This window comes from Ciconia boyciana, chromosome 6 (assembly GCF_034638445.1).
Source record: "Ciconia boyciana chromosome 6, ASM3463844v1, whole genome shotgun sequence".
Lineage (NCBI taxonomy): Eukaryota > Metazoa > Chordata > Aves > Ciconiiformes > Ciconiidae > Ciconia > Ciconia boyciana.
In genome coordinates, this window is record NC_132939.1 from 32,669,990 (window position 1) to 32,678,977 (window position 8,988).

Here is an 8,988-nt window from a genome sequence, read left to right on the forward strand (position 1 = left end):
GGTCAGAAAAGGTCACAAAATATTGACAAAACTGGGTGCTCCTCACATTATGAACTATACTGAATATACCAAACTGTGGCTTAGTCCCAAATGTTGCCTAAAGCACCCAAATGAGTTTTCTGTCTTGTAGTTCTTCCAGAAATGTCCAAGCTCTCTTCCTGACAGATTGCTGGTGAATATGAAGAAGAATGTCACAACTGTGTAAATCCGAGAATAGACGATAACAGAAGTGTCTGAATGATTGCTGTTTGTTGGCCAACTTAGACTCTATGTTGATACCAAACAGTATCCCTCAGCTGAGAGCTGGATCCCTCAGCCAGAGAATTTAAAGCTGCCATAAGATTTGTGCAGGATGGCTGGCAAAGGTCAGTTTAGCCCATCAGCTCCTTCCTCCTAGAGAGGAGCTACATAATGTGTTGGCTGCACTGAAATACTTAGAAAACATCACAATGTCAGTCATAGGGTCACCACATTGAGCGTTCTTGTAAGGGACTGCTTTTGTTTGTTTCTTTTTCAAGGGGAACGTGGTGCTTGAGGGAAAACAGGAGAAACTATCACCTTTCCAAGTGAGACAAGATTTATACTTGAGAGATACCTCACGTTTCATTTAACAGATGATGTGATGTCCAGATCTAGATTTCAGCTGCCAGGGGCCCACTAGACTCCCCATACAGCCTTGCAGATGGTCAACACCTCTAATGATATCCAGCTTGAAAACCTGACAGGAACCTGAAAGCATCAGAAAGAGTAGGTTTATATAATATATAGGTACACTGGACTGTGAAATAAGGCATACATTCAGATAAAATGAAGCCAGTTTGCAGTCATTATCTGTATGCCATGAGGTGAGGTCATGGTATTGGTCCGTATTAGCTGTCGTGCCTGTCTTTTGTCCAACGGTGAGGTTTTTTGTCCATAGAAGCAGAACGTGCTTGTCTGTCTCATGCTGTAATAGATGGGGCATGCCTGTCTGTCTGGATGCCCCTAGGTGCCGTGAGTGTCTAAAACTGCCTGGGTGTGCCTGTCTCTCCTCCTCCACACTGAGATTTCCTTAGCACATTCCAAAACCATACACTTGCATTGCTTTATTATTATTATTGTTGTTGTTGTTGTTGTTGTTATTGTTATTATTATTATAATATTTTAGGATCTGTGACTCACTAAACCATAATTTCCTGCTCACAGCTTGCCTGAAGAAAATTGTCTTTGTGGGGTCCTGTTCATGGTGGGGAGATGTGTTCTTGGGTGAAACCATAAATATTGAGACAGATATTGGACACATATCTGTGAGATCTTCAGACATTCCTCTAGCTGCGATCATTTGTGTCTGCCCAATGGGATGATTAATTTACAGACAGATGTGGAACAGATTCCTCGTATTTGAGGACAGTGCTATAAGGAAACTGGAAAGGCTTCTGAGGAGAGCTAAGGAGGCTGGGCACTTGGGCTCTGGTGATGCATTTTTCTAGCTGGATGTGAATTCGCTGTAGCTTTTATGCCGTTGGGTGAGATTTTTACAAATTGAAACTTTAAGGGCTGCTATGAAGACTCAAGTCTGTATATATTCAAAAACAGGTATCAATTTGGAAAGCAGTGCAGGCTGTAAGGCCTCAGTCCCGCTCTCCTTGTGCATTCAGTGGTGTTGATGGGGCTGTTGGCCATGTGAGAATTGTTTCATCAAGTCCTTTATGAATACTTACAGAGGCAAACCAGAAGCCTCACCCCTTTCTAAATGGGCCAAAACCAGACTGTGATGAAAATGGTGTCAAGCTCTTGTGAACGGGAGAGAAGACTCCTCACTGCCTCCATTCAGCTGGAAAGAGAAGTCCCAAGCTGCAGCAGGCTTCCAGCATACACAGCTGCTGCTGCTACAGTCTGTCACCAGCTTAGTCAATCATCCATTATTTATTTCCAAATCGTATGTAAAGCTCTGCACCACAGCCTTTAGTTCATGTACAGGGAAAAGAAGAGACACAGCTTCTGAAAGACCTGGGAAAACAAAAGCAGAGAAGCCTCTGATATGCTTTGCTTGCGAGATTGTCTTATGTAGTTATAGCCAAGGAAGAGAGGAAAGGGAAATAAAATCACATGCAAGAAAAGGTTGCCACCTTGGTACAAATTCCTTTGATCTCTCCATATCATTTGTTGCAGTCAACCATTTCTTTTAGCACGAGAGATCCTTTGTTTACAAATGTTCATCAAATGCAACACACTTCACTTAGTATTGTGCATGGGTTTTCGTCCACAGTCTGGGTTGTGTGATCGGTCAGTCGATCCTGCTGGGCTGTTTGGTGCCTGCTGATTGCCTGGTTGAGAATGGTTAATCAGGACTACAATGAATTTCCCAGGAATAGTATACAATCAAGGAAGAATGGTGAACAGAAACGTTTGCAATCAAATAAGAGCGTCTCCATGACAAGCCATTCCTTGCGCGTGTATATGAGCAGTATCTTTGTCACAGAAATGTTTGCTGATAAAGAATATTAAGAGGTAGATGGTTAAACAGAACAGCTGTTCAGAATGAAAATGACTGTTCCAAATTCTGTTTTTAACATACTGAATTATTTCTCTCTTTTTCATAAAGATGATAACAAATTGCTAACTAAGAGGCTTAGCCATGGAGGCTAAAGGACCCAAGACAGGCCAAATCAAAACCATTTATCATAATTCCCAGTGTTTCTTTTTCACTTTAATTAAAAATGAGTACTCTGATTTGCAGAACAGTCACACTGGAAGGGAATGCTGCCAACAAAGTTTGAAAAACACTTTTAATGTCTTAAAATCATTGGTTGACAGCCCATCTGCAGGCTGCAGCTATAATCTCTCAAGTGAACCCCAGTGTTCTGGGAAAGCTCTTGCACTTTACTCAGGCTGGACTGAAGAGCAGCGAGGTTGATTCCTCTGTTGTGTGTGAAAAGAGTAGATTTGGAAAAAACCCCACCCACATCTTTCTTGTCAGGCGGATACTGAGAACTGCAAAGTAGGCACTCCTGTATCTTTCAGCCCTCATTTTTCCTCTATCTTATCTACCAGCATCCAAGGCTGTCCTAATTCTGAAGGCACATCTACACCAGGCAAAGGAGCACGGTGTGAGGTTTTTGAGTTCGCAGTGACCTAGATCTGACTTGAGAACAATGCTTTTACTGAGACCCTAAGGAAGCAGACCCTCGCTCTATCGTCCCGGTTACCACTGCCCCAAGGAGACCTGCAGAACTGCTTAATGCTGTGCCACGGCAGTATGGGCTCGAGTTACTGTGCATCAGCTGCTCCACCACGACTGGCAGGGTGCCTGCTCTGACCCTTCACGCAGGTGAAGACACTCATTCCTGTAACGCTGAAAGAGTGCATATTGTGCAGCATTAGTGGGGAACAGGAGACTGCACAGAAGCAGTTACTGCAGGGCTGCTCGTGTCTGGCATCCTCTTACTGCCCAGGTAAATGGCAAGTAGTTCAAGGTCAGTAAAGATCACTTAACTCCAAGAGTGGACCAGGTGACACTTGGTGTTCAGATCTGTACAGGTGTGCAGTAAGTCACTTGGGTTTGAGTCTAATCAGACAGTAGGTGAGTGTAACTGGAAATTGAATTACTGAACAACATAAAAAGAATCCTAAAATGCACTAACTCCCCATAAATCTTGAATTGCTGGCACTCAGAAGAGAAACGCCATCCAGTGACCACCAGCAGTAAAGCCTGCTCAGTTTATGTGTCCACATTAGGACTGTTACCTAGTCTTTACATCGTGCTTACACCTTCAGGATCAAGCAGTGGTTGCAATTGCACTCCAGGATAAGTGCATATTTGTCATTATTTGCCCATTACCTACATAACTGACACCAGCACCCCTGGGTTGAACTCACGCATACGGCTGTAAATCTCATTCAGCTGAATTCTTTCATGGTAACATATAGACACACATCAAATGTGCATCTAACTACCCCTAAGCTTGAAAAAAGGTCTCTCCCTCAGTTTTGTGGATCCATCTCTGTTTATGAGATTAAAAATGAAGCGTGGGAGCAAATGGGGACGCTTGTGCTTCTAATTGCTTGCTTTGCGTGACAGCCAGATAGTGCGAGGCACAGCTATTCCCAACCCTTCTTACAGCTGAACTGAAAGAGGAAAACTGTAAGCACTAATTTTACAGAGCAAGCAGACCTGCTAGGGAAGCGGCTGCCTTTTTAATATCTGTTCCAGTGACGTGCGAAGGAGTTAAGATTTCACAACAAGCAGAGTTGTCTGGAAAGTTCCTAGTTTGGCGACGTCTTTGAAAACCAGGGCTTACATGAATTATCTCACACGTGGCATCCGTTTTTATTGTCTTATGTCATGGGGCAATCTTTGCTAAGGTGAAGATTCAATGCCTACCAACTTTGTCATGCCTGATGAGTACCAAACCCAGGCCCCTGGGAAGGCTCTTGCTGTGCTAGACGTACCGGACTGGGCTGACATCAGAGGGAAAGTTTCTACTGTTTTCCTGCCTGGTCTCAAAAGTCCCTGCAAGTTGTAGATGGTGATCAGATGAGTGGCCTCCAAGGAGAAACAGCCTATTTCAGGAAGTGTGGCTGATGATGCAGTAAATGGTACTCTCCCCTAAGAGAGTACTTAGCCACTCTGTCGGCAGACTGGCAGGCCCTGCAGCTCAGTTAGCTATGCTATCTTTGGAAGAGAGGTGAGATGAAGGTGTTTTATGCTCCTGACCTTTAATACGCTTGTGCTGTTATTGAGTTTGAAGTGTAAGCTGCAGGGCCTGGGTCAAATTTCAGTGTAAATGCATTCGCAGTTGCTTTTCCAGTTGGATATAGTTATTCTGCTTGCTTTTCTCTCTCTCCTCACATGCTGAGGGTGCTGCAGTGCACAGCTAAGCAGATGGCTCACTTCATCCTAGAGACAGATCCATTTTTGAGCATGGGGATTCTTGTACCTAAAGAAGTGCTTGAGTGAAACCACTTGAGTGAAAGCTGCAGTGGAAACTGGAGATCTTTAAGGTCATTTACCACATGTATGGGTGATCTGCTCACAAGAAAGCAGAAAAAGGGAGAAAAGCTCTGAAAGAGGAATGCTTCTTGCTGCATACCCAACATTCATCATCCTGCAACATGTGGGGTTTTCCTGAGGAGGTGCAATCCCAGATTTGCTAGAAACAAATTTGTGAGGTCTGGTGAGTGCAAAGCCCCAGGCAGCATGGTCACAGGCTTACGATCTGTTCGTGATCCTAGTAGCATCAGGCCTGCAGTTCACATGTGAGGTTCTTGGCTTTCTTCTTTTGTTATAAAAATGGTTCTGTTCCCCATCCAGGCAGCTTTCCAGGCCAGACCTCATCTCCCAGGACACTGCAGTGATGGAAGGTGGCCAGTACGGTGTGGTATCAGTATAACTCTATGTATACCAGGAGCTTAAGTGAACCTTAAGTGAGGAAACATCATTGCTTCATCCTGCAAAGAGAAGAGAAATTCTAATGGACCTTGATCTATGAAAGCCTTTCAAACTCATTTAGAAGGGCCACGTGATGTTGCAAATGTAAGGTCCCAAGTGCGGACACGTAGAGGTTAGCACTATCACTATTTAATCGACGCTCACTGAGGATTTCACTGCAGAAAATTTATTTAATGGTTCCTGCAACATACTCTTGTTGCATTGTTATACTCTTTGAAAAGGTATTTCTTTCCCCATAAGCTGTTGTGCACAGCTTGTATTAACAAGATCGCCCTGAGGAGAGTCCAAAGAGCCTTTATGGCCCACTTGTCTGTGCACAGCTGTCACAGTAATTTCTTAGCCCTGAGCAGGAGTGTCCTGGCAGCTCAGGAAAGGAAGGCTTCCTGGTGTTGAGGAGATTTTGGCTGCTGTCTTGGCATTTGAGTTTTCTCTAATGTTTCAAGATTTCTTCGTTGTTGCTGCCTGCCTTGGGCCTTTTCTTAATTCACTTCTGCATTTTGTGTGACAGTGAAATGTTCCTTGGCCTGATGGCTTGGCTCCCAAACATCATTGACAGGCAATATGTGAAGGCTTTTGATGAAGTGTCCTTGGTGAATGCAAAAATGCGTGTCCTGTATACGTATACGTGCATGTGTACTTACACAGACAGGAATTAGAGTCCTTAGCTAAATCAGCAGCAATGGGAATACAATCCAAAGACTTTGGTTCTTAAAATAAACAGTTGCCATTAAAAGTATAATTTTCAGCATTACTCTCATGCAGCTCTATTTGGGCTATTTCTAAATTAGGACATCTAAAATGTAGGCAAGCTGTTACATGGGTCAGTTTTGCTCTGGAGAAAGTATCTTGTACAAGTTGTGTCCCTCAGGTAATACAAGGTTAAATGACGCAAAGTTTGAAATACTTTGTATATGACTGTTAGGGCAATATAAAATATATGTCATCAGAATACACCAGGTTAAAAAGGTAGTTTCAATGCAATGTTTCCAAATGTCTCAAAAAAGAGAGCTATCGTAAGCTATATTCATGATCCTCTTTCCCTACCCTGCACTTGCCTTAGAGGATCAGAGTATGAAAATCATTAAAAAATATAGCACATGTTGTCGGACAACTACGGGAAATTGCTGCTCTGAGCATCTAAAGCTGGGAATTCCTTTGTCTTGGATGGCAGCTATAAGCTTCCTGTCTTGATACATCAATAATATGTTTCCTCCTTCATAACAGCTTATTTAAAAACTTTAGTATATACAATATACAGTATTTACTAAAAACAGAGATATAGTCCTGATTAATGTTGGGTGTGGAGGATGGAAGTAATTTTTTATTCCAACCCAATGTTTCTATAAAATACTGCGTGGTTTCAAGGCAGATAGCAGTTAAATACTAGCTAGGGAAAGGAGAAAATCTATTTCTAGCAGGGATTTGAAAAATGGAGAATCAGTGGTCTAGAGAACATCAGATGGATGCTCCAGAGAAGGAGCTGAACAGGAGCTTTGAAATCAGAGGTAGTGAGAATATGAAAGAACAAAGACAGAGTAGAAAGAGGAAAAGATGAACTAAAAGGAGGTTCGTGGATGAGGAAGAAAATGGAAAATACTACAATAAAAACAGTACCTTTGCACTTCAGTGGGGAAGCAATGTGTGTTTGAAGATGGAGCTGGTGCAACTTCTAGAAAGATGAGCTGGTGGCTGGAACACCTGTACAAATCCGGATTCTAGAGCAGGGACAAACAGAGGCCACGGCAGCACAGGAGTGAGGAAGCAAGGCTAAACATCGGTGGGAGTGAAAAATCCATGTTGAGGCATAAACAGGCAAAATGGGCAAACCTCTTTTATCTGTCATCATCCTACAGGTAGTATTTGGTATCCAGATGACTGTTCTCTGGAGAAGCCGATTTAATCCTAAATTAATTTAAAAAATGGCCAGCCTTTTTTTAGTAATCCCTTGTGACAGGAATAGCAAGCAGAATTTGTCTGAGCCCTGACTCACTGTTTTCTTCAGACAAACCTGTGAAGTGACATGCATTGATTGTTTTCCAGATTGTACCAGAGGTGGATTGTAGTCAAGACTCCAAAGGCGTGGATCTCTACAAATAAAAAAAGGAGATACTATTCCCAGATGAGTAACCAAACTTACCGAGATGGGCACAGTGGAGAAAGGTGGTTAAGGAGGAAACTCATTTTCTAAACAGGGACAAAAAGTTGTAGGGGCTTGATCTGGTCCAGCTAAAGTCAGTAAGACATCCCTTCTATAAAAGATGGACTTGCAAAATTCCTGTTGCATAAATTCAGAGGTCTGTGCATATACCAGTGAAGTACATGGGCATATGGGACAGACTTTCTGAGAGCCTGTCTGCAAACCTGCCAAATCTACAGTAGATAACAGACTTTGCAGCTCTCTAGGATTTTCTCATGCCAAAGTCAGGTGCAGTGTATAAGGAATTAATCTGAAACCAGGCTTTTTGTGGCCTCATTATTCTCATAATTTATATTAACCAAATCTACACTGACTGAACAGAAAGAAAATGGGCAGTTTTCCTCTAAAATGAAAATATCTGTATTAATATAGATTTATGAAATTACTCATTCACCATGCCTCTGTTTGCTTCCCTGATTGCATCTCCCATCAACTACCCACTGACTTCAGTATCCAGATTTCATTTCATTCTTAGTCCATTGGTTTTCAATTAAGGACAGTTTTCTCATGAGGATCAGCCTAGAAAAATCTCTCACTGGGCTGTTGCCTTTCTTTATGGCGTTGCACAATTATTTGACCATTCTCATCACAGTGCTAGGCTTAGAAATACCAGTACTGAAAAATACAGAGCAGTTAGAAGAATAAGATATGCTTGACCTTATTAGCAAGATTGCTTATTCTGTATTGGGAGGCTTTGGGGATGCTGGGAATTGGGCCAGTCTGTTGGGAGTAATGGGGTATGTCGCAATTGTCCTTGTGTTGTTTACTTGCTAACCCATTTAGTATTTGCTTTAGTTTATTATTCTTTCTTCTTTGTGTTTAAGGTTCTTCCTACAGTAACTCATATGTATATCTTACATTACTAAATGTGAAGGGCTCCATGTAAGCCACACAGTTTACTCAAATGATTCTTAGGTAGATAAGTAGGTAATCTACCCTCTGTAGATAAGTACGCATGAGAACAGGAGACTGCCACAAACCCATCAGCTGATAACTCAAAATGGGTGAACACACGCTCACGAGCAGCACAGAGCTCTCAAAGCTGCTGATTTCAGAGACTGACTCCTGTGGCATGGCAGGGCAGTCACCTTTGGGAGCGTGATCCAGGACAGGTGACAGGGGCCCGAGGTTAAAGTCCAACCTCTTAGCAACACCTTTGTGCATCTCAGCTGAATTACCTTCCCACCTCTCTCCCGAGTCTCTCCCCCTTCTCCCAAGGACCCAGCCCCTCTGACGTGTCCCGCACCGCCTGCTGGGATGAGGCTTCTCAGCCGCAGCTCTTACAGGGGGTTGGGGATTAGGGCCAGTATCAGTGTATATATGAAGCCACCTTATCAAGGTATGATGTGTTTTTAGCATT